The sequence below is a fragment of the Alexandromys fortis genome, unplaced genomic scaffold, assembly GCF_014885135.2.
Source record: "Alexandromys fortis isolate MF-2015 unplaced genomic scaffold, M_Fortis_MF-2015_v1.1 scaffold_10, whole genome shotgun sequence".
NCBI lineage: Eukaryota > Metazoa > Chordata > Mammalia > Rodentia > Cricetidae > Alexandromys > Alexandromys fortis.
The window spans coordinates 16,995,358-17,020,719 of NW_026067895.1; the positions used below are offsets into that span (position 1 = coordinate 16,995,358).

Genomic DNA, 25,362 nt, shown 5'->3' on the forward strand with positions numbered 1-25,362 from the left:
ATGTGTTTGCCTTTGTGAGTTGCTGCCTTTCTCTGACAGCTTTATATTGTTTCTTTAGTTTGTGTTTTTGGTATTTGGAGTATATATTTGGAGAGGTTTGTGTTTGATCATGTGTACTTGAGGTCCTGAGATGTTTAGTTTTTTGCCAAGTTGAAAGAAACTAGAGACGCATGGGAATAGAAAACCTCAACTGAGAAACTTCCAACACGAGATTGGTCTCTGGGCATATCTGTACGGTATGTTCTTTACTGATAATTGATAGAGCAGGGCTTCACCTATCATGAGCAATGCTACTGCTGGCCTAGTGGTCCTGGGCTGTAGAAGGAAGGCAGCGGAAAGCAAGCCACTAAGAAGAATTTCCCCATGGTCTCTGCTTTAGTTCAATCCTGCCTCTAGGTCTCTGCCACCTTGAGCTCCGACCCTGGCTTCTCTCGATGGCGTATGGTAAAGTGTATGACAAGATAAAGCTCCCCACATTGGTTTTGGTTAGTGTCCTAGCTCAGGAACAGGACAGGAATTGGAATCCGGAACAGGTGATATTACTGTGGTGCGTTTGACCATGCTGCTTTGTGGGGAGGACTGGGGAGACAGCTGAACAGGCTGGAAGTGCTCAGAGAAGAAAGAACTGCCATGGGAACTTGGATGGCAATGCTGGGAACAAGGTAAAGGGATGCCTTCGGACATTTAAGGAGGAAGTTTGGGACTCCCTGACGTCTCTGTTGGGGCTGTTCCTGTGATACATTTTGATTAAGACATCATAGAAATGATACCTTTGCTTTATTGGGACTGAGAAATCAGCTGTGTTTAAACAAGAGACCAGCATCATTGGGGTGAAATTTTTTGGCGGGGGGCAAAAGTCAATAAGGAGGAGATAAAGGGAAAAAGAGAAGGGTGGAAGGAGGAAGAAGGGCAGGAAGTAAAGAACAGGAGTCCCGTGGCCTTGCTGGTGGCGGTGGGAGATAAGCAGAATACTAACTATTGTGGCTTATTTAAATTATTTAACAAATTAAATATTTGTTCACCTTTTGGTTTTCTTGTAAGACTAAATTCTTGGGGCTGTTAGTAATTTACCTCGATGGATCCTATTTGAACTTTGGTTTACTTACAGTAATAATCTTTTTGCTGGCCCTGTATTTATTCTTCCCCATCCTTTTGCCACCACCATATTGACTTTTGCCATTAGTTTCACAAGCTCCTTGGAGAACTGCTGATGCATCTGTGATCCTCTGAGACTCTGTATCAAATAATTGATGAAGATTTTTTAAAAAGGTGATGAGCCAATTGAAACTCTTTCTTTGGTCACAAGGGTGGGTAGAGAGACAAGTCCAAACACGCACTGTGACTCAGTAGAGCTAATGGACTGGTCCAGCTTCCGACTGTGAAATCCGAGATGGAATTACCAGCCGCTCTTGCTTCATGGAGTGGGTGTGTCGAGCACTCAGCCTCCCAAATTGAGTGGAATCCAGGTGGACGTGTAGCAATCTCTGAGAACTCATTAGGATGTAATTTATTCCAGTTTCCCTTCCCTTTCCAGGTCATTTAGGGAGAAGACATTGGTCTGATTCTCTAAGTAAAAGAAGACGAAAACTTAATCAAATGCTCAGATGAAATCCAGTCTCTAAAACGATGCGTAGAGTTTGAAGAGGACAAATCTGCATGGATCTGAGAACTGGACTTGAGGCTGAGCGGTACCAGTGTGGGCCCCCTGGACTCATATCAAGCTGCGTGTCTCACAGTAAACCTTTTAGTATGACTGTCCCATTATGTCAAGCTTTCCTCCCAAAGTCTATATTGGGAAAGGATTTCACCTTTAAAGCAACACATAGCATGGGAGATGTTTTGTTAGAAAGTTGTTCTTCATTTTGTCTATTCCTCCACCCTATTCCGAGTTTGAAATCCCGGGACAATGCAGTTCTGATTGCCCTGCCCAGGACAGCGAATTCACAGCTAATTATAACCCAGACTCACAGGACATTTGAACGAAAAGGCCAGTGCTAGTCTTTGTGGTTTTAAGAACGGCTTGGTATTTCTTTAAAAAAATACAGCTTTCAGGGTGGCTCAGACCTGCCAGCTCTCAGGATCCTTGCTGATTACGCCGGGAGAAAGGCCACACAGAGAGCGAGGTTCTGAGTTGATTTCTTTCCTTATAATTACTCTTACACATGGAGCCTCTTCAGTGTCACCATGACACCAGCGGCATCTTCTCACCCATTGGGTCTGATGTGGAGCCTGACAGACAGCTAGGACACGGTGCCCTGACTCTACGGACTCAGGTTTCAGTGTTGCTGTTCCTCAAACCTGCGTAGGGACCTGGAGGAGCCCTGTGTCACAGCAACTTCAGATCGGTGGGTCTAGTCTTGTTGCCGCCCTCCCCACTCTGCTCCGGACCCCTTAATGCTGAAATGGGCATGCGTGTGGAAATAAAGGCAATCCGTTGTGCTCCAAAAACAAAACAAAAATACAGTGTACACGAAGGGACTCAAATTTCTTGAACAGACATTTTGAATTATCACTTTGACAGGAATGATCTTAAATGGGGTCTAGGAGAATCAAAACTACTGTGAATAGAGTTGCATATTTTAAAAAAGTATTTCTCTTTCCATCTGATAGCCCCAGAAAGGAACGGCTGGGTTTTAGTGGCTCAAGAAAAAGATCATTGGAAAAAGAGGCAATTTTCCCCCCAAGTCAAAGCCAAAGCCAAACCCAGAATTCTTCGTTAACATTCCTCAGTGCCTAATATAGCGCTGGGTATGTAGGTGGTAATTAGAAAATATGTTTAGAACAGGAATGGAAGATTCCTGTTATCAGAGTCTTTATCTCTCCTCTCACCACCCTGAGGGGAAGAGTGTGAGGCAGCAGACGAGAGAGGTCGGGAGAGCAGAGTGCTCTGCAAGTCCTACCTTTGCTCTCCTTGTGACCTTAGTAGACATTCTTAACCCTTGTGTCTAGCTAGCATCTCACTGTGAAGGAGGAATTATGACTCCTTTATTGTTCATAGGATTTATAAAAACCGTTTGTAAAGTGGTCGGTTTACAAACCTTACTGACCTCTTATGAAGTGAGAGCCTCTGTCATTATTGGGCATAGCAGAAGGACGGTGTTAATTTCAGGACAATTATTAGGAAACGGCTGCCCTGAGTGAACTCCCTTTTAAATCCTTGTAGCAGGGTCTGGCTTTACCCCAAGTTTCTGGACCATGCAGCCTGAGCTTGTCCTTCTTCTGAAATCCCTATAGACCCCAAGTTCTGCTGACCCCAAAGTGCCTTAGTCATGGGGGAATTAATGGGACTTTTGGCCAAAAACATCAAATGGAGATCTTCCAAGGACAGAACATTCTGGAGCCCACAGTGTTTTATATCTTCTTCTCATAGAGGCTGGGGTCAAAGCAAAGCCGGAGGGTGAGTTATCTAAGGATACCTCAACTCAAAGACATTTAAGAGCTTTTAAAAGTTTTGTGTGTTGAAAATAATACACGTTGGCATCAAATTCTTTTGGCAAACTAACCAACCTTGCTAGCAATATAGTTAATTTGAAAAAAAAGGGAAAAATTCAGCAAGTTAAGAAAGCTAAGCTTTTGAAATTTCACTTCAATGATTTTAATATTTTGTTATTATTTTTAATTTTACAAGGTATGTCTACAGTGAGAATCATTGTCTCTTCTGAAATTTGGTTATTCTGCTTGCAAGTGCAGTTTTTGAAATACTGAGGGTTATACAAGGGGTAGAAACATTTTCTGGTGACGCCCCTGGGGATGGGGTGGAATGTTTTCCTGAATTATCTTGGTCAGAGGGCAAGCACCTATTTAGTTCATCCTCGCATCAGCAGGACTGACTTAGCGTGGTGGCTGACTGGGAGAACGGGGTGAGTGACCACCTCTTGACTGAAAACAGAGACACAGCCGTGAAGCGCAGAGGAAGTGCTGGGAGGGGCTCACTACGCAAAGCCGGAAGTCCCCTGCTTTGACCTCAGCCCTGTCACTGATTTGCTATGTGACCTGAACAATCACTTATCTGTTGAAGGAAGATCTTGTCAGGCAGACTGTGTGGTAGACTTCCCTCATGGGGTATTCTGATTGCTTCGAAAGGCTGGCGTGTGGAGCACATGAGACAAAGAGGTGTTTTATGTGTGGAAAATGATATACTTTATATGATACAAATGTTTGAGATAGAAAACTGTGCTTCTTTAAAATCTTAGCCAGGGTACTCAGCAGTTTCTGAGAAAGCAACCAGACTGGAAGTAATAAGGAGCCCGACTACATTCTTACTTAAGCTATGCTGGGTGCTGACATAAACCATTCTATCATTTACTGAGCAATTATTATTAGTCAGCTGGTCTGCATCCAGGTTACACTATTATCAGCTTTATTACTTTTCTTGTAGTGCTGTGAATTGAAATCAGAGCATTCACTGCTCATATATTACCACTTAGCTGTATGCCCAGCCCGTCACAATGTATTAAATTGTAACAGCAACCACGCTAACAGGAATCACCCTCACCATTCCTATTCCACCGTTACCACCATTACCACCGTCACCATCACCATCGCCACCTCCATCACCACCACCACCACCATCACCATCACTACTGCCATCACCACCACCATCAGTACTACCACCACCACCACCACCTCCATCACCACCATCACCACCGCCATTCCACGACTCTTGTTATCTATTTATTTGTGGGTGTGTGTTGGGGTGAGGGCAATGCATTGCATAGCACCCATGCACAAATCAAAGAATAGTTTGTGAGTCTGTGTGGTCAGTTCTTTCCTTTCAGTACGTGGGTTCCTGGGATAGAACTCAGGTTTTGAGGCTTCGTGGCAAATACCTTTGTCTGCTCTGCCATATCACTAGCCCGTGATCTTTAGCCAAGAGAAAGACCTGTGACTCTAGAATTCACTTTCTTCCACTGTCTCACAGCCCCTTCATAAAAAGTTTTCGCAAGTTTTTCATTCCCATGGGATACAAGTTTCCTTACCTAGATTTTATTGACTCCCCATCACAACCAAATGAGGCAGGGTGGTAAGAGTGTTGTCCTATTTTATAGATGCCTAAACAGAGGCACAGAGAGGCTAGGCCAGTAGGGCCTGCCTGCCTGGAAGGCATGGGCTGTGTTCACGACCCACGGCTGGAGCTGGCGGCAGTGATGTAAGCAGGGAAGCAAAGGGCAGAAGGGGCAGCACAGTCCTCCCCTGCAAGATGGCGCTTTCTTTGCAGAAACAGCGAGTCAGATTCCAGGGCCAACTTCTCTGTGAAGACAGGGGAGGGCCGGAGCTAATCCACACCACATTTCATGAACAAGGCTCGCTCCTAACTTCTTCATTTGGAAAATGTCTGTGTTAAGAATCTCCTCACCCTAGTACAGAGCTCAAACCCAAACTTTTCTTTAGGGGTAGGAGGTGGGTACAGGACCCACCCATATCCCTGGTAATCGCACATTTTCTGAGAGCCCAGTCATAAGTTCACAAGAGAGCCCAGGGCAAATGCATTTTGTATAGAATTTATTCTTTCTGTCCCTTCTTTCTTTCCCCTCTTCCTTCTGTTTTTTTGATGTTCATCTGATGAGAAAATGTGCTCCAAATGTTTTTTTTTTTTTTTTTTTTTTTTTTTTTTTTTTTTTTTTTTTTTTTTTTATGAGGCAGGTCTTACTATGTAGCCTAGGCTGGCCTAGAACTTGCTTTATACAGCTGTCTTTGTGTTGGGATCAAAAGCCTGCACCATACTTTGACTTACCTGTGAATCTTTCATCTTGGTTTCAGTGTCTGAAGAAGTAGTCAGACTGCTGGCAGAGGCTACTGTGAGGCAGACCCTGCTATGGGATATCTAGTCTAGAATCTGCCAGTCAGTACTGGTGGCATGTAGATTTTCTGATGGTCCAGAACATTGCTACTGGGAGCCTTGCCTTGATATGTCCATCGCCCCAAACTTCTGTGGACTAATATCTTTTTGGAAAATAAGACTAAAATTGTCTCCTCTTGATAAGTGAGAACAGACTGAAGGCCAGGTGTCATATTGCAAGCCTGTAATCCCAGCACACAAGATGCTTAGGTTGGAGGATTACCAAACGTTTGAGGCCAGCCTACTTTGCATAGTGAGAGTGTTATCTCAAAACATCAAAATATTTTTTTAAAAAGTGAAATGCAAGAATCTACCTTCTGTCAAACTAGCTGTGTCCTGTATCCGGTAAATAAGCCAGTGCCTGCGTCAGGGTCATGAAGTTCAACTCATAGGAAGTCTTAGCTATTCCAGATTTTTGTTACCCTATGTGCACTCTGAGAGAAAATTTGGGTAATCCTCCCATTTCCTAGAGACCAGAATACAGCAAAATAAAGTCTGTATTTCCCAGGGGGCTCCTAATATCCCTGGGGTAGTAGCTTTTTATTGTTAAATTTTTAGGAATTTTACAGGCCCATTAACATTGCTAGCAATTTAAAAATCAACAGCACTGGGAATATTTATATGGCAGAAATGAATGAATGCCACCCATCAAGGCTCACCCCCCAGCTCACTGCTAAATAACTATCTACACATCACTATCCCGACATTTTCTAATTAGTGCTTCCTGCTACACACTCTAGTAGTGAAGCAGCAGTTTCTGCTGACGTAAATGTTGGTGATTAGTGGTCGCAGGAATAGTGCTAAGGTTGCATGTGCCTGTACGGGATTGTCTCTATCAGTTAACTGCTGTGGGGAGATCTATCTGATTCGTGGGGCTGTACGGTCTCCCAGTTGGGATCCTTCAGTGTTGAAAATGGAGAAAGTAAGCTATCATGAGGACTAACATGTTTTCATCATTCTCTATCAGACTGGGAATATGGCCTGAACAGATGCTTTGAGTTCCTGCCTCCTTGACTTCCCTGCCGCCATGAGCTGTACTCTTGAACTGTGAGCCACAACAGACCCTTTGTTCCTGAAGTTGCTTTGGTCAGGATTTTTTTTTCTTTTGAGACAGCGTTTCCTCTGTGTAACAGTCCTAGCTGTCCTGGAACTAGTTCTTGTAGACCAGGCTGGCCTCTAACTCAAAGAGATCTGCCTGCCTCTGCCTCCAAAGTGCTGGGATTAAAGGTGTGCGCCACCACCACCTGGCTTGTCAGGAATATTTTTTTTTTAATCACAGTGATAGTAAAAGTAACCAGCACAGTCACTGAGGAGCCAAGAGCCCTTCACTCCCAGGAAAACCATTCACATCCATTGCAGAACATATCTCTTGGGCTATTGGGGTGGGAAGATAGGACCCAGAGAGAGGAGTTATTGTTCCGAATTTCTGACTGCATGGGTTTCCTCAGGTGAGTCCCTGAAACACACTTTCATTTACCTGGACTGACTACTGTCAAGTCATAGACAATCTGCTTATCATCCATGGCCCTGTTCAGGTCACCGCTTCTTCCTCCCATATGGCAGTATTTACAGAGCAGATTTTCAGGACTTTGGAAACCTTTAAGTACATACCGTGATTGGTAATATACTCAACACTCAGTAATCAATCACTTGCCGAACCTCTGAGAGAGGGGAGAAAGGAAGGGGTTGAGAAAACTTCCTTGTGATGTCTCCTTACCAGCTTAATTGCCTTATTTCTCCATCTGGTCACAGCCTAGGCCACCTGTCTGCTCTGAAGGTTTGCATCCATCTTCCATCTCTTCCTTTTGTCTAATAAATTACTAGGATTACAGATGATGAAATTATGCCTGATTCTGATGACGGGAGTGTATAATGTGGGTACTGCTGAGACATCTTGCTGAAATCCCCCTCACTAGGGACCTCTGTTGTCGTTCAACCTTTTGTTTGTTTGGGTACAGGCTTTGTAGAGATAGGAGCAGCGGGGCTGCAACCCCGGCACCCGGCCACTCGCATGGCTAGCTTATGCCCCGAAATAATTACATGGAAACTGTATTCTTTTAAACACTGCCTGACCCATTAGTTCCAGCCTCTTATTGGCTAGCTCTTACATATTGTTCTAACCCATTTCTAATATTCTGTGTAGCCCACGAGGTGGCTTACCAGGGAGGATCTTAACCTGCGTCTGTCTGGAGTGGGAGAACCATGGCGACTTGCTGACTCAGCTTCTTCCTCCCAGCATTCTCTTCTGTTTACTCCACCCACCTATGTTCTAACCAATAAAAAGGGCCAAGGCAGTTTCTTTATTATAATTAACCAATGTCCTTCCTCCATCAAGGCTTGAAGCAGTGTAGGAAGCACAGAGGTGATCCTTTCGTCCCAGACGCCCTAGTCTCAAGTGAAGACTGCCAATCAGAAGTGAAGCTCTGGTCAGTTAGGAAAAGTTCTTCCCTATGTCCACTTCTGGAAGGTCTCTTGGGAATACTGCTTGCCTCCAATGGTCAAACTGGAGCATCATTTGGAGGGTATAACCCCGAGGTTGCAGAAGATTAGGATAAACACAGGTTGTATGGACTCTTGTTCTCTTGTTTAGGCTAAGTAATAGCTACCATATGCTTCTTGCAACGCCTGAAGGGCTTGATCCTTGCTCTTAAAAGATGAGTTTCAGTTATAGCTATACCAACAGTGACATGGAATGCTTAGCAACCCTCAATATGTTTCTACTGGATTATCTGAGTCAGAACTCATGGACAGAGTGTGACCTTAGCTCCTTGCCTGTCTTCCATCCACAGGAGCACTATCACACATTTCCTCCAGTTTAATCAGAGTGGGAAGAAATACTAACCATGTGTGTATAAAAGGAATCTCTTGAGATGATCTGGGAGTGTGTATACATGTGTAAGCATGTGGGGTAGGGCAGAGGACATCCCTACATGTTGTCCCTCAGTATCTATCCACCTTGTTTTCTTAGGATCTCTTCTTGCTGACCTAGGGCTTACTGATTGGCTCAGCCAAACTCTGGGGATTTTCTTCTTTGCCTGTCTAACATCTCAGTTACAAGTAAAGCATCATGTATTGGTGTGTGTGTGTGTGTGTGTCTCTGTGTGTGTGTGTGTCTCTGTGTGTGTGTGTGTGTGTGTGTGTGTGTGAGAGAGAGAGAGAGAGAGAGAGAGAGAGAGAGAGAGAGAGAGAGGCAGGAGGGAGTGAGTTCTGGGTGTCGAACTCAGGTCCTCATGGTTGCATGGCAATCACTTTACCCACTAAGCCATCTGCCCAGCCCACGGTGGTGGAGCTTGAAGAAGAGCTACAAAGAATGGGTCTTTTAGGTGTTTACGTTTACCAGAGATGCCTTCAGTATCTTTTTCCCTCCTCACGGGCCAGTTTCCTTGAAGCTAATCTTACATATCAGGTTAGTTCTCCTACACTAGGGATGAAGTTATCCTTACTGGAAAGATCTGTATTTTTCACTGAGATCTTGAAATTACTGTCATCAGCACCATTGGTTTCTCTTTAAGCACATGCCTTATGTGAGGTCCTATGCTAAGAACTTCTTCCCAATTACTCTGTTTGACTACAACCCAAGAAGGAGATGCCAACCTCAGCCCCACGTCACAGATGATGAGACAGAGGATCAAAGAGATAAAGTCGCTTGTCAAGGCCAAGAGAGGTCTTAGCTTTAGATCTGTCTGGTATCAAAACCAAAACTGTCAATCATGATCATATACAGTCTCCTTAGTTCAAATCTCTAGAGAATATCTTCTTTAATGTTTCTGTATGGGAATGTGTTTGGGATGCCATCCTTGGGGAATCTGAATCGTCAAAGACTAGATAGGATTTTGAACACTTCTTATTCTTATCCTTTCAAGTATTGAGAAAACTGAAATCTAGGATAACAGTAAAACTGTCTAGATCCTGAAGTGAGTCAGAAGATTCTGTCTGGACTTGAGCACAGTCCAGTGTGGATTCTAGGAAGCATTCATCCTTCCTTTGTGAACTTGAGAGCTTGTTCTTCATCTATTTCAAAATTCCAAGTCTTGCCTTCTTAATTATAGTATTAGTTCCTTAAGGATGGAAGCAATCCATTTAAACAATGTTTCTAATACAATGTAAGAAGTGGAGACTAAGAGTTAGGAAGCAAATAAGCCTATGGGCATGGGAGGGATGCAATAGTCTACACAGTGGTTAGTGAATGAGAAATACGGGAGATGCCAGGACTACCAGGTACAAAGTACAGCAAGCATTGCTCACGGGGATGAAAGGACAAATGAGTCGGTGTCTAAATGATGCCAGGACTACCTGGTATGAAGTGCAGCAAGCATTGCTCATGGGAACGAAAGGATGAATGAATCGGTGTCTGGATGATGCCAGGACTACCTGGTACGAAGTGCAGCAAGTGTTGCTCATAGGAACGAAAGGATGAATGAGTCGGTGTCAAGATGAGTAGAGCTGAGCTTGAACTGAGGGTAGTGGCAAGAACACAGATGAAGTTTTGCAACAAAGGAAAGAGACCCAGATTTGAATGTGGCTGACAGGCTGATGATTACGGCACATGCGAAAGAAGCTCTGAGTCACCAGAGATGAGATTCTGAGGTTAATAACCATGATGAAGAGAGCAGCTATGGTCTCTGGCTATTTGAGGAGAAAGTTGAAGACTCATTCGGCCGTCTGGGCGCCACTCTGCTCCTGGCCAGCGAGATGCAGCTCTCTGTGGCCTATTAGTGTGGCACCATGGCTTACCTATGGGCTCTGAGAGCCATGGTTATTAGAGTGGATGAATCGCTGTGTGTTTTGGGTGTACAGATGCACAGCACTCTCAGGAGTAGTGCTTTGCAAACTTTAATGCGCATGCGAATCACCCCCAGAGTCTTGTTAAAAGGCTGCTTCTAATCTCACAGTTGTTGGGCGGACCCTAAGGTTTCGAGTTTCTAATACATTACCAGGTGCTGCTGTGTCTTGAGCAATTACACTTTGAGTTTGAGGTTCCGCTTTCTCCACGGGAAAGAGCTAGAGAATGCATCAGAAAACCGGAGCTTTTGGTTAAGAACTGCCACATCACAGACAGCGTTCCCAAGGTGGGCTAAGGGGACTCCCACGTGCTTCTCTGGAAACTGGAGTTGACGGTCATGGAGATATGATGAAAAAATGCCAGAAAGCACAAAAACTCATAGTTTCCCCTAGTGATTTGCATCTAAAATCCACACAGGGATGGACTTGTTCCCAAATCTCTTGGGGATTCATGTTGGTCCCTAGGACCTAACACTTCCCCAAATGCCACACGAGTGAGGAAGATGAGGGAGGCTTTACTCAAAGAAGGCGTGGACACACTGCATCTCATTTAAAATCACGTTTACTTTCAGGATTAAGAACAAAGTTGAAGAAGAGACCATGGCTGTGGAAAACTATGAAGACCGGACACCAGCTCTGTAGCACACTCCTTGTCCAGGGAATTCTAAGTCTCAGCAGAGCCCGCCTGTGTTTCTTAATTTTTACATAAAAGAGTGCAATAGTTTATTATCAACATAAACAGACCAATGTGTTATCTCACCTTTCCTAAGATTTTATAGTCTGTAATGCACTTTAAAATAGTTTTATTGAGCCATAATTCACATATCATAAAATTCACCCATTTTAAAGTGTTATTTGTACTCGTTTTACAACCCACTTTATAAACCTTGGCTCCTATAGTAGGTGAGAAAAGGCGAGCTAAAGGGGTTTGGAGAGAGAAAAAGACAGATTGGTAGGCAGGGGCAAGATGACAGTCACGGTAAGAGAAGACAAAAGTAAGAACAGAAGCATAGAGGGCAATCAGAAAACTGTTTGTTATCTAGATGTTTTTGGCTTACTGGAAATCCTTTCCTGAGATGCTTCAAAATGCTGCAGGAGGACGAACACACACAGCCCAGTAGAATACACGAGGATGCCCTTGAGCTGCCAGGGACAGGCTACTGTGCCCAGTGCTCCCTGACTTGAAAGGCAACCCTGCAATCCATTAACACATGTTCCGTGCAGTGACAGCAGTAGTTTTGAAAGAAGTTTTAGGTGCTCTAAGGAGCACGTCTGTCTCCAACTCTCGTCACAGTGAGTCAGTCCAGGGAGACTCCAGACATTGATGTTTTATGGGGTGGGCTGTGTGATGTGACCCCAGGGACAGCATGTACACTTGGCTGTGTCCAGGCTTCTGGATCAAATCTTCCTCCGACGAACAGTGCCCACTTCTTATATTTTTAGACCTGGCTATCTCTCCCAACTGTAAAACCTGAATCTTCCTGGAAGGCAATCAGAGTGGTTCTGCCTCTGAGATACAAAACAAACACTGGAAAAAATTGTTTTCTGTCAGATTTTTCCTTTGAAAAAAAACAAAAAAACAAAAACAAAACTCTGAAATTTATTTGTTCTTCTGATGGGGTGTAAACACATGGACACACAGCTCCAGGTCACCACTGTCCAAAACTCTTTGGGTTTGGTTGGATAAAGTATTTTCTTTTCTTTTTTTTCCTTTCCTTTCTTTTCTTTTTTCTTTTCTTTTCTTTTCTCTTCTTTTCCTCTCTCCTTCCTTCCTTCCTTCCTTCCTTCCTTCCTTCCTTCCTTCCTTCCTTTTCTCTATGTAGCCTGATGTGGGAGTGATTTCTTATTAATAAAGAAACTGCCTAGGCCCCTTGATAGGCCAACCCTTAGGTGGGTGGAGTAAACAGAACAGAATGCTGGGAGAAAGAAAGCTGAGTCAGGGAGTCGCCTTGATTCTCCCACTCCAGACAGACACAGGTTAAGATCTTCCCTGGTAAGCCACACCTCGTGGGCTACACAGATTATTAGAAATGGGTTAGATTAATATGTAAGAGCTAGCCAATAAGAGGCTGGAACTAATGGGCCAGGCAGTGTTTAAAAGAATACAGTTTCTGTGTAATTATTTCAGGGCATAAGCTAGCCATGCGGGTGGCCGGGTGCCAGGGACGCAGCCTCGCCGCTCCTATTACAACAGTAGCCCAGACTGGCCTGAAATATGTAAACATCCTGCCTTAGCATCCCAGGCTGGAATTGCAGGCATTCTCGGCTCCCATGTCCAGCCAGATGATACCTTTTCTGCTTTCATCTGTGAGGGCCTGCACTTTCAGTGTTAGGCAAGCCACATGCTGACCTTCATTGTCCTTTTGTAAATTGGCACTTGAAAGTTGCAGCTTTGGTTATCCTTGTTTCGCAGATGGTGAGACTTCAGCTCAGAGACGTAACTGACCAAAGACTGCCACGAGAAAGAGTTGGAATTTGAAAAATAAGTATTTTGATTCCAGGAATTAGATGAGATAATACTTCCAACAGATCATTGCAAAGGGGCACATCTGTAAAGACCTTTAGAAATATATAATATAATGAGCAAATACATTATAAATATAGAATACTATTTCTATAGTATCACATTAGCATCCACCTCCTACCTTTATCTCCTGGATCTAATCTTCCTGTTGCATCCCCTTGCCAGACCCTAGCTGACTTTATGACCTGGGTAGCCTCTCCCTGTTCTCCCAACCATGGAGAACCATGGGAAGTTTTGAACACAGGCTCTTGGAGATGGCATGTGAGAGTTGTTTGAGAGAGCTCTTCTGAATTGCTTGATCATCTGTGTTGATCTACAACTTCGCTAGGGAGTATTGCTTCTCCTTAAGTCTTTGCTTAAGGCAAAAACCAATATTCCCTTCATTGGGCAATGTTGCCTCTTTGTTTGTGACATCAAAAAAACATAAACGATAACCCCTAGATTCCTCCTCATGGTAGCTACATTTTTGTTCCTGTATAATATGTCCCCTTTCTGGTGACCATCTCAGACTGACAACCACAGCCTGCATGGGGCCCACTGCCCCAGCTCTGACCCTCATGCTGGAAGTGCTGTAGTGATGTGATCCTCTAAAGGTGGCCTGACTAGTTGTAGGATTTATAAATATTTCATTTTTATCTTCATATGGCCTCTTTAATGCCCACAACTGTTGGTCTATTTTCTCTGCATAAGGGAAATAAAAATAAAAAGCTGAGGTTTCTTCTGGCTACTCCCTGCTTCCTTCTAACGGTCAGTTCTGGTTCTCCTGGCCCTGCTTCATGACTCAGTCAGTGTCAGAGTGTCTCTGAGTTATCCAAGTTTATCCAGCTTGTAAACAGAAATGACTTCTTTCCCTCTCTCCATTTCCCACAGCATTCCCGGCTCCCGGCGTGGCTTTCTCTGTAGTCCCCGAGCCAAGGCGTTTGCAGACAGAGCTGTGCTTTTGTTTCTTCTTCTTCTTAGTCTTTCTTGACTTTCACTCATTAAAACTTATTATATTAGTCCGTCGCCAGCCACCACCCGTCTCAGCTTCAGCTTCTGGCATGACAGATTTCTTTCTGACTGCCATGGTCCATTTCTGTTGCAACGCCATCTTGAAGGGATTCCACCAGAGTTACAGTCCTGCAGTCCCCCCCCCCCCCACGCCCGCTGGCTGCAGGCACAGTCCCTTCCTGCCTTCAGTACATTTGTTTTTCCATGCAGAAATTAGAGAGGACCAGTGGTAAGCCCACAGCTGGAGCCGAGGAAGAAAACAAGATATCCGGGATGATAGCATTTCATTCTCTCTAATCAATAATTCATTTTTAACCAGTGTGTTTGAGGAAATTGAGACTTAGCCTTAAATAGCTCCTTTGCAAGGAAGGAAAACGAGCAGAATTCTAAAACAAAACACGAATTGGGATACAGACCAGACAAAATGAAAGAGTCTTCCCGAGCGAAGACTGGGTCGACTTACGATTCTGTGCAACTGCTTTTGCAAGAGGCAAGGCGTGGCTCGTGTTTTGTTTTGAAATGTATCTGCATTACATAAACATAGGCCCCGTGGCTTTTGACTTGCCATTGCATGAATGGAGGTAAGTTAAAAGTCTACAAAATTCGAATCCTGTAGCTTACTGGAAAGTAAAGATGGTAAGGCATTTCCATCAGAACGGGTAAAATGCTGAGTGAGCAAGCCACTCCCCATGCACTTACAGATGCGTCCCTTCTTGTACAGGGGTTGCCATGACCAGGTACTCCAGAACTGACTCACCAGCTTCAATAGCCTAGGTGCCCAGAGAAGAGGTGGCACACTCTGTTCCACCTCTCAAAATGCACCCTGGGCTGTGAAAGTCTCCTCTTGCGGTTTTATTCCCCTCCCAACCCTTATTTTACTTTCACCTTTCCCAAAACTCCAAGTCCATGGGATGTGCTCCAAATTCTTCTTGCTTAAACCTGATCAATTCGGACCCCCAAACTTTTCCTGCTCATTTCGCCTATGGAGGTTAATTCCCTTCATTTGAAGCATACGCGCATGTGCTTGCACACACACACACACACACACACACCTATTTGTTCCATATAAATATATATCTGAAACACCATAGTTCATTTCAGTTGACTTATGCCTTTTCAAATTCCAGTTTGATAAAGAAATATATTTTTGAAATACAAAACCAACTGGAAACAGAAATCAATATCTCATGACTTCTTGTTCTGCTGCCATTTAGAGATGATTGGCAGAAATTGTTGAAGCTGTTTTATTTATTTCCCAAGATCTCTTGTCAGTCATCATTGATTTTTCTCTTTTGATTTTATTTGGCACCGTTCTGTAGTCCATTAAAAGAAAAATCTTTCTTTCTTTCTTTCTTTCTTTTTTTTTTTTTTTGTTTTTTTCCAAGACAAGGTTTCTCTGGAGCCTGTCCTGGAGCTAGCTCTCTAGACCAGGCTGGCCTCGAACTCAGAGATCTGCCTGCCTTTATCTCCCAAGTGCTGGGATTAAAGGCGTGTGCCACCACTGCCCAGCAAAAATCTTATTTAAATAGATACACATTTACATATCTATCTACACACACACACACACACACACACACACACACAGAGGGAGAGAGAGAGAGAGAGAGAGAGAGAGAGAGAGAGAGAGAATATGAAAGTAGAGTAGGGAAGAAGTCTAAAGGAGGGGGCTTAGGAGAAAGTAAGACAAAATATGCAAAATTTATACTTAAATAATATATTCATGTAGGCCATGTGCATGGTGGGTAAAGGGGACTATTTGGTAGAAGGAAGGAAATCCACAAAAGTCCAAGAGGAAGGATTGGGGAAGGCGGGGTAAGAGCAGGGTACAATGATTTTATACAAATGAAAACCATATCTTGAAGCCTATTATTTTTATGTGGACTATTTCTTTCTTTCTTTTTTTTTTTTTTCGAGACAGGGTTTCTCTGTGGTTTTGGAGCCTGTCCTGGAACTAGCTCTTGTAGACCAGGCTGGTCTCGAACTCACAGAGATCCGCCTGCCTCTGTCTCCCAAGTGCTGGGATTAAAGGCGTGCGTCACCACCGCCCTGACTAATATTTATTTACATGGATATTTATATATGTTGTACGCAGGCCATTCTTTTGAGATGTAATTTTTCAGAATTAAATGTCTAAAGGACCTGTGTATTTTTGAGGGTTTTGATACACAGAGGTAGACTATTAACAGTCATGGCACAGAGAATAGAGGTCCTATTTGTTTCTGAGCGTAAGTGTTCTAGTGCACAGGAGCCATCGTGGGCTTGGAGAGCAGGAGCTCAGCTCCTTTCTCTCTCTTCTTGGGAGCTGTGTGATCTTGGGCAAGTTACCACTCCTGCTTCATTTCTCCCATCTGTGAACCCCGAGTGCAGCGTTCCCAGCCCTCTTCATGGGATGGCTGCCGGGATCAACTGTGATGATGCATCAGAGAGCACTTGGAGTGTGCCAAGAACCTGGTCAGCAGCAGGAGCTTTTGTCATCCGAGGGCACTTGGGCTTTAATGACACGGGCTCGGTTATGAGTTATCCTCTCCTCCGGTTTCCACTCCTCATCCACACGTTCAGCTGGGGATAGGCACACATACAGACACAATGCTCCCCATTGTGTCTCAGGCAGACTCTGGGATGGGTGAGGGCAAGACTTGTGAGTACCAGGACTGGAACAGGGCCAGGGCCTGCTAGCATGCCATCCCAGCAATGTAATTAAATACTAATAAATTTCTGGCATCGAAAGGCACCCCCAACATTTGTGGGTTGTCTCCCTGCTGTCTCACGAGAAGAAGGTGGATTTGGGTAAAGGCTGCCTGAAGATGATTTCTATTTTGTCACACAGGGAGCAGGTTTTCTCAAAGAGCCCAGAAGTGGGCCCAGAAAAGCTGAGACGATGGTTGCTGGTTTTTTTTTCTACTTTCCTCCCTCTCTCCCTCCCTCCCTCCCTCCCTCCCTCCCTTCCTTTCTTTTTTTCTCCCTCCTCTCTTCTTCCTTCTCCATTTTGTTAGAGTCAAATTTAGCGAAACAGAGATTAATGACATGCGTCAGCACAGGACACTCCATGAGATATGAAGCATGATAAACAATGTGAATCGCTTCTTGCATTGCACTTTTGGTGTCCGTATTTGCCTGACTTAGGCTCACTGTGAGAGAGGGAAGGCAGAAGGGAGAGGGACAAAAGGGGAGAGAGAGAGAGAGAGAGACAGAGAGAGAGAGAGAGAGAGAGAGAGAGAGAGAGAGGAATAGAACAGAAAGTGCTGTAGGCACTACAGAGAGCCCATTATCTCAAAATAATTATTCCCTTTTAGAAAGTCCCCACAGCAAGGCTGGGGACAGAGAACAGATGTGGCTCTTAGTCAAGAATACTTCGAACCCAAACCAGAAATTCAGCTACGGGAATAGCTGTCAGCCAGGACGAAAGGCCATGTTGACATGGTTGGTACTGAGCGATAGTGTCTAGCCCCTCGAAATGCAAATGCTGCTGTTTGCAGTACAAAAGCCCCGGTTTTCCCTTCAACAGAGCGTGGACTATTAAAATAGCATGTCCTGTGTGGAGTTGCCACACATTCTTTCCATTTTTTCCCCCTGTGTGAGTCAGAGTGCAGCTTCTCGACAGGGCCAAGAAGAAAGCCGTCTAATTTACATGGGCACTGGGTACCCACATCTGGACGGAGTTAGACCAGTGGGAGTTGCTTGCGACAGTTAAATAGAGGAGTGCAGAGCTTCTTTCCTTTGACCATTCGAGACATTCCATGAAAGCAAAACCTGAAAGTCTACTTCTTATAAAAAGAAGCGTTCTATCATTTCTGTCATTACAGGAATTGATCCAAACCTAGGGGCAGTCTGTGAGTGGCGGGGGGCTCTAGACTCGCCTCCACCTCCAGAGGCATCAAAGACACGCTACCACTCTCCATGTTTGGGCCGAGATGCTGGTGGCATCTGAGATCTGCCCCATCTGGGAAACCCATGAATGGTGGTCAGTTGCAGATGCCGGGAAAGCTGGATGGACAGTGTCAAGTGCAACGTCAGGTAGAGCCTGTGGACTTTAATGCTAGCAGACTCGTCTACTTTAAACCAATAGGGAGAGAGAATATGGGGAACAGAGAACAGGCATTGAGAAGGAAGATATGAACAGTTGATGTACGGCAATAGGGAGCCAACAGGAAGACAGAAGCCCCTTCTGAAACTGGGGTTCATCGATACTTATTACTGACATCTAAACCACAGCAGCACAGCTCACCTGAGCAGATAACATCACTGATGTGTGGTTCATAGGGACATTATTAAAGACCTTTGAAGAATACAGACGACTATGTGGTGAGAGGCTAAGAAGACAGGAAAAGTTACTTTGTGACCCATTTTTAAAATGCTAAGATAGCATTCAGCTCTGTACCTATGTGGTACACTTTTTCCAGGCTAAGTTTCTGTCAGGAGACATTTACTAGGATTTTGGGCATTTGACCTTGACTTCTATATCTGGGCTTCCTGATAGTCTTCTGAAGTACTGCGATAATGCTAGTTTGCCACTGACATCATCAGAATTCCTTTCAGGGTGGATATCTGTCTTTACTCAGGAAAAGTATTTCCTAAGGTGCTAACGAGGAGAACGAGCCCCCTCAAGCACAGGCTGACAGGCAGGAGAAGGCAAAGTTGCCTCAGTTGAATGTAGGCTGAAAGGGGAGGATGTGTGATGAGGAAGAAGAAAACAGGAGGTGGGGAGGGAAAACTTACAAGGGATCTGGAAAGGCCCCAGGACGTGGGTGGCTGGGCATGGAAAGGCTCCCACCAACAGATGTCCACTCTCCAGTCGGAAGTTTCTCTGATGGCTGCACTGGGAATCTTGCCTCTTCACTGCCCGTGCCTTCAGTAAAGTGCAGCTAGAGGGGTACGAATTTCCTGGACGGAGTGGGTTTGTTGGGTCCTCGAAACTGATAGGACTTCACATTGGATTTGAGAAAATAGTGACTTGGGAGGCCATGCCTTAGCTAAAGGAATAGGAATTTTCACAGAAAAGGGCTCAAGCAATTGTCAAACATTATTTCTTTTCTCCCCACTAAAGAAACTTTCAGTTCCTTATGGGAATGTTGCTGTTCGGGTACATGCGAACATGTAAGTTAAGATAACTCAAGGTACGGTAAAACATGACACCTATTACTTTCAGATAGCACCCTAAAGTGAAAGAATGTGCGTATGTCCTGGTCACGCTTCCTGTTTTCACTGGGCAGTGAGTCATGCAAGAGATGGAGTAGCTACTTTGGACCTAAACTTGGATTGCTCGTGCTGGGGAGGATAGATATTTCTTAGCAGGCCTGGATTGCTGACATTGGGGCAAGAGAGGAAAGCAAAACACAAGACACCAAGTTTCAAAATCACATCTCTTACAGCCTGGAGAAGACAAGCGTGCATAACCAGCTACTGACATCACAGATTATAAGTCACACCTCGGCTTGCAGTGGCTTGTAAATGAAAGATTTGTGCCCTACCGTCAAGAGCATGTGATAAATGGTCTCTTTAAAATTGAAAATAGATTGTTTTTCATACAATATATTTTGATTATACTTCCTCCTCTTCTAAATCTCCTCCAGTACCCAACACCGCTCCCATCTGGAACCACACTTTTTCTGTTTCTTGTCAGAAAACAAACAGACATCCAAGGAATAATAATGCAATGAAATGCAATGAAATAAAATAAAATAGAAAAACTGTCTTCTTAAAGAGGTTATTTGTTGATTTTTGTGTATGTGTCCATCTGAGTGTGTCCAGGGACTTGTGTGCACAGCCCAGAAGAGGGGCATTAGGTATCCTCTTTATCGTCTGCTGCCTCCTACTCTGAGGTAGGGTCTTTCTCGCAACCTGGGGCCTATGTTTCCCAGGCTAGCTCGAAAGTCAGCAAGCTCCACTGATCTTCCTGTCTTTGGCTGAGCTGGAGCTGGGGTCACAGTAATGTGCAGAGTGCCCAGTTTGCTACATGGCTGCTGGGTTCATGATTGTTGTCCTTCTTGATTTTCTGTCCACTTGACACAGCTGGAGTTATCTGGGAGGAGAACCCTCAATTGAGGAACTATCTCCACCAGATCACCATAGTCAAGTCCATAGGACATTTTCTCGATTAATGATTGATGTGGGAGGACCCAGCCCACTTGTAGGTGATGACATCGTTGGGGATGTGGTCCTAGGTGGTATAAGAAAGCAGGCAGGGCAAGTTGTGGAGAGCAAACCAACAAGCGGTATTCCTCCATGGCTTCATTTCCTGTCTCCAAGTTCCTGTCCTGAGTCCGCTCCACTAAGACCTGTAACCTGTAAGATGTCATAAAGGCCTTTCCTCCCCAAGTTGCTGGTGCTCATGGTATTTGTCACAGCAATAGACATTTAACTAAGACAGTTGTGAAGCAAGCACTCTTAATGGCCAAGCTGTTTCTCCAGACCCATAAATTATCTCGTTTAAGTCCTTGCCCTTTGAGTCTTGTCACCACTATAGCTGATGGCATTTCCTTCACAGCAGAGAATATTCCTCTAGGAGTCCCACCACGATGAAATGCAAAATAAACAGAATAGTTTAACGGGTCTTAAGAAGCACAGGTAAATGTGGTGGACTAAGAAGCTGGTAATCTTGTTGTGTTTAGAAAAAATACTCAGAAAAATATTATTTATTAAAACTTTGAAAGATAGACTGCATGTTATTAAATTAGAGATGTCAGTGAAACTGACTGGGAAAACTCAGAATATTAATATGTCTTAGATCCTTTTTGCTACTCTTAGCTGCATGACCTTGAGCCATCATAAAAGGCAACTCTCACTCTAAAGGGGCCACATTATCATATGATATAGTACCAACACGATCTCATCACTTGCCCGAAGCCTGTGAGTTCAAATAATGGGAGTTGAACCAGGACCTAAAATCAAAATAGGCATATAACTGTTCCATACAAATATGCTGTTTCAGAAGGTACCCAAGATGTTCCTAAGAGGAGGAGGGAGACCAATTAGGACAGGACTCTGGGCCTTGGAGAGATGGCTCAGTGGTTAAGAGCACTTTCTGCTCTTTCTGAAGGCTTGAATTCTGTTCCCTGCACTCACAGTGGTGGCTCACAACTCTATAACTTCAGCTTCAGGGGATGGATACCAAGCCCTCTTCTGGGGTGCACGTGCATGCACACACACACACACACACACGCACACACACATGCACACACACACACACTCAAATACATCTTTAAGAAAAGACAAGATTAGGCACATTCAGAGTGGTGTGTCTGCAGACAAAATGCAGCTCTGCTCGCATGAGAATATATATAAGGGTGGAAACAACTGGGACTGAGTAGTCAGAAACCAGAAAATATTTTTTTGAGAAATTATTTAATTGCCAATGAAACCACAATTCTTTCTAAAAGACTGCAATTCTTCCACATCTAAAAATACTCCAACTCCCAAATATGCCCCAAGCAGGAAGAAAGTTGCAAAAGCCATGTTTGCTCCAGGAGGACGGGTAATGCGAAAGGAGGACCTCAGAGGGATCAAGTCAAGGGGACATTTCAGGTCACAGTTGGGGCCTTTGGTGACTGGTATGGACACAATTCATGCTATTTTTTTTTCTTTACCTTTCCTAGGGCAAGGCTTGCTTATTTATTTTAATTCCTCAAGTTAGCAAACAAAGTAATAGGTTTCGTTAGGGCATTTCCCCCTACATATCTGTCATTATATGTATCTTTATTTATCCCCCCCTTCCCTACTCCCTTCCTCTTGTCTCTCTTCGGTGGCTGCTTCTTCCCTCAAAAGTCCACCTTCTGCTTTCATTGTCGAGGATTCCATTGTTCTCTCTTCCCCCTCCCCCCTCTCTTAAGACTCCCTCCCCGTGGTCTGCTTTCACAACTAAAACATATAACCACATATCAATTTAAATCTATATTCAACATATGAGAAAAAAACACGCAGTATTTGTGAGACCCAGCTATAGCACTCCCCAGCTAGTCCTGAGGACTTAACATCCTACTCCATAGCTACTTTTTCTCCCCTCTTCTCTCTCTTCCCTTTTGAAGCTATTGTGAACTAGATTTCTCCCTACCCCTGATTTTTTTCCTCAGTATTTATTATTGGCACCCAGAGAAGGTACCGATTTTTGTAAGCAGATTGATTTTGTATTTTGCTACAAAATACTTCATTGAAAGTCTTTATCAAGTGCAAGAATTTCCTCATGAAGTCTTTAAGATTTCTTGTAAGGAGTATTATGCCATCTGCCAACAGAGTCTTTGTCACGTCTCCCGTTCCCATTGGTATCTCTCTTATTTCCTTCTCTTGTCTTACTTCTCTAGCTAAGGCATTGAGGAGTATGTTAAGAGTAGTCACTGGGCACTCTTGTCTCACTCCTGGCTTTTGTGGGAATTCGTTGTTTTTCCCATTTAGTATAATGCTGGCTATAGGTTTGTCATAAGTTGTCTTTATTATGTTGAGATATGTTTTTCTTTGTCTAGTTTCTTCAGAGTTTATTTTTTTAATCAAGAAGGGATGCTAAATTTTGACTGATACCTTTTTCCCTCAATTGAGATGGTCATGTGATTTCTATTAATATTCTGTATTACATTTATTGAGTTGTATGTTGAACTAACCTTGTATTCCACAGATGAACCCAATTAAGTCATGATATATAATTTTATTAATGCGTTCTCGAATGTGGTTTACAAGACTTTTTTTTTTGAGAATTTTTGCGTCTGTGTTCATCAGGAAAAGTGGTGTATTGTTTTCTGTTTGTTGTGTGTCCTTGTCAAAATTTATACTAGTTTTGATATTAGGACACTACTGTCATAGAATGAGTTTGATAATGCTCTTTTTTCTATTTCGTGGAAGAGTTTGATAAGCATTTTAGCTCTTCCTTAAAGTTTTTGTAGAACTCCGCAGCGAATACATGCAATACTGAGCCTTTCTTTGTGGAAAACTTAACTTTTTGTTGTTGTTATTATTTGAGATCACGCACAATGTATTTGATGGCATTCATCTTTGCTCTCCCCCACAGCTGTTCCTGGATCTACCCCTCCCCATCCACCCAAAGAGACTAATTTGTGACACCAAACTATTGTTGATGGTATGGCCTTCTACTTATCCAAGGATCATGGCTCACATGCCAGGGGCTACTCCATTAGACAACTGACTTTCTTTCCCCAAGTAGTTAGTAGTAGATTTTCACTAGGGTTTGTGACCTATCAAGCCATAAGTCTTGGCCCAACAATGGTACCAGATACAGCTTTTGTCTTGTGGAGTGGGACTTAAATCCAATCAGAAAGTGGTTGGTTACTCTCATGATATTCCAAGGAACTTCTATTAATTCCTGTAGAATAACAGCTGGCCTGGCAAGACACACCCACTGGTACAATAGTGGGTGCGTCTTGCCAGACCAGTCATTATTGTTGCTTTTAGGCTTCACAGTTGGGTAAAATGTGGGAAGTTTTTTTTATTACTGTTTTAATCTCAATGGTTGTTATTAAAGCACTTAAATTAAACATCTTCTTGAATAAATTTTGGGGTCATATACTAATAGAAAATTATTTATTTTTTTCAATTTTCCTTTTTTTTAAAACATAAAGTTTCAAAGTATTTTCCAATGACCCTCTGGATTTTGTTGGAATATGATGTAATATCCCTTTTTGGGTCTCTAATTTATTAATTTTAGTCTTTTCTCTCCTTTTGATTAATTTTTCTGGGGTATGTGTCAATCTTGTTTATTTTTTCAAAGAACCAACTCTTGGTTGATTAATTCTACATAGAGTTCTTTTAGTCTCAATTTCATTAATTTACAGCTCAGTATTTATTATTTCTTGCCTTCTACTGCTTTTGGTTTAGCCTGGTGTTTTTCTAAGATTTTCAGTTAGGTGATTTGAGATCTGGTTTTTGTTTTTAACGTAAGTACTCATAGCTGTAAACTTTCTTCTTAGAACTGCTTTATTTGTATCCTAAAGGTATTGATAAGTTTTGATTTACTTTTATTTAATTCTAGGAATTAAAAAAGCCACAAGTGAGGAAGAATTGAAGCCTTTGGGGTCAAGGACAACCACATGAAAGTCACAGAACCAACTAATCTGGGCTCATCCAGGCTCACAGAGACTGAACTGACAACCAGGGAGCCTGCATGGGACTGACCTAGGCCCTCTGCGTATATATTACAATTGTGTAACTTGGTCTTCTTGTGACCTAACAGTGGGAACAAGGGCTGCTCTGACTCTATTTCCTGCTTCTGGGAGTCTCTTTTCAGAAGAGAAACAGAGGAGGAGGAAGGAGGGAAGGAGGGGAAATCTTGGTCAGGACATAAAAACGAACAAAAAATAAGTAAACAAACAAACAAACAAAAAGTTTTTTTAAAAAAATTCCCTCCCTGATTTCTTCAGTATCCATTTGTCACTTAGGAGTGCGCTGCTCAGTCTCTGTATTTGTGTATTTCTCTTGCTATTGCTCTTGAGTTTTGTTCCACAATGATCTGGTAAGACAACAATTATTTGTGAGTGGAAGGGGAGTGGGGAAAAATGTATAGCACTTTCCTATCCAAACAATTAGAATGAGAAGGATTTAATTTAAAAGAAAAAAAAAAGAAGAAGAACTTCAGATAAGGCTTGACAAAAACCCTAGCAGCAACATCAGCTGGCAAAAAAAAAAGAAAAAAAAAAGAAAAAAGAAATGTTCTCTGAGTAGATAGGGAGAGGAAGGGGGGAAGGGGGAAGGGGAGAGAATGGAAGGAGAGGAGGGAGGGGAAACTTGGGTTGGCATGTAAAATAAATGAATAAATTTAATAATAATAATAATAATATACATGGAAGAATAACTGTTCTGTGCTCTAAACTGTTTTAGATTTTGCAGAAAGTAGAGTGGGCTGCTAAAAAGAAAGGGGATTCCATATTCTATGTGGACAATTCTGAGGGCATCTCTCGAGGCCATTTAATCTATGTTGTCATTTCATTGTACGGTTCTCTCTTATTTTTAGTTTGAATGACCCATCTAAAGACAAGAGTAGGATATTCAAGTTACCCATTATAAACAGGACTTGTGTGATGGTTTACAAACATTAGTGTTTGTTTGATGAAATTGAGAGTCCCAACTTTTATAACATTTCAATTGAACATCTGTGTCAACCCCAGCTTCTAGGTTTTTGATAGACTGATTACTATTCCATGACTCTCTGTGGGTATCTGATTGACCACCATTCTATGACTCTGTGGGTATCTGATTGACCACAATTCTATGACTCTCTGTGGGTATCTCT

The 25,362-nt window shown here is 43.2% G+C and overlaps 1 long non-coding RNA gene across 1 annotated transcript in view; it reads left to right on the forward strand.

Annotated features, from left to right (window-relative positions):
- LOC126512917 (uncharacterized) overlaps positions 1 to 24,719 on the forward strand; it is a 45,792-nt gene extending 21,073 nt beyond the window's left edge. Inside the window, exons 4-6 of the long non-coding RNA XR_007595189.1 lie at positions 1,535 to 2,345; positions 23,128 to 23,196; positions 24,106 to 24,719. This is a non-coding gene — a long non-coding RNA (uncharacterized lncRNA). The remainder of the gene's footprint in view (positions 1 to 1,534; positions 2,346 to 23,127; positions 23,197 to 24,105) is intronic.
- The last annotated feature ends 643 nt before the right edge of the window (positions 24,720 to 25,362 follow it).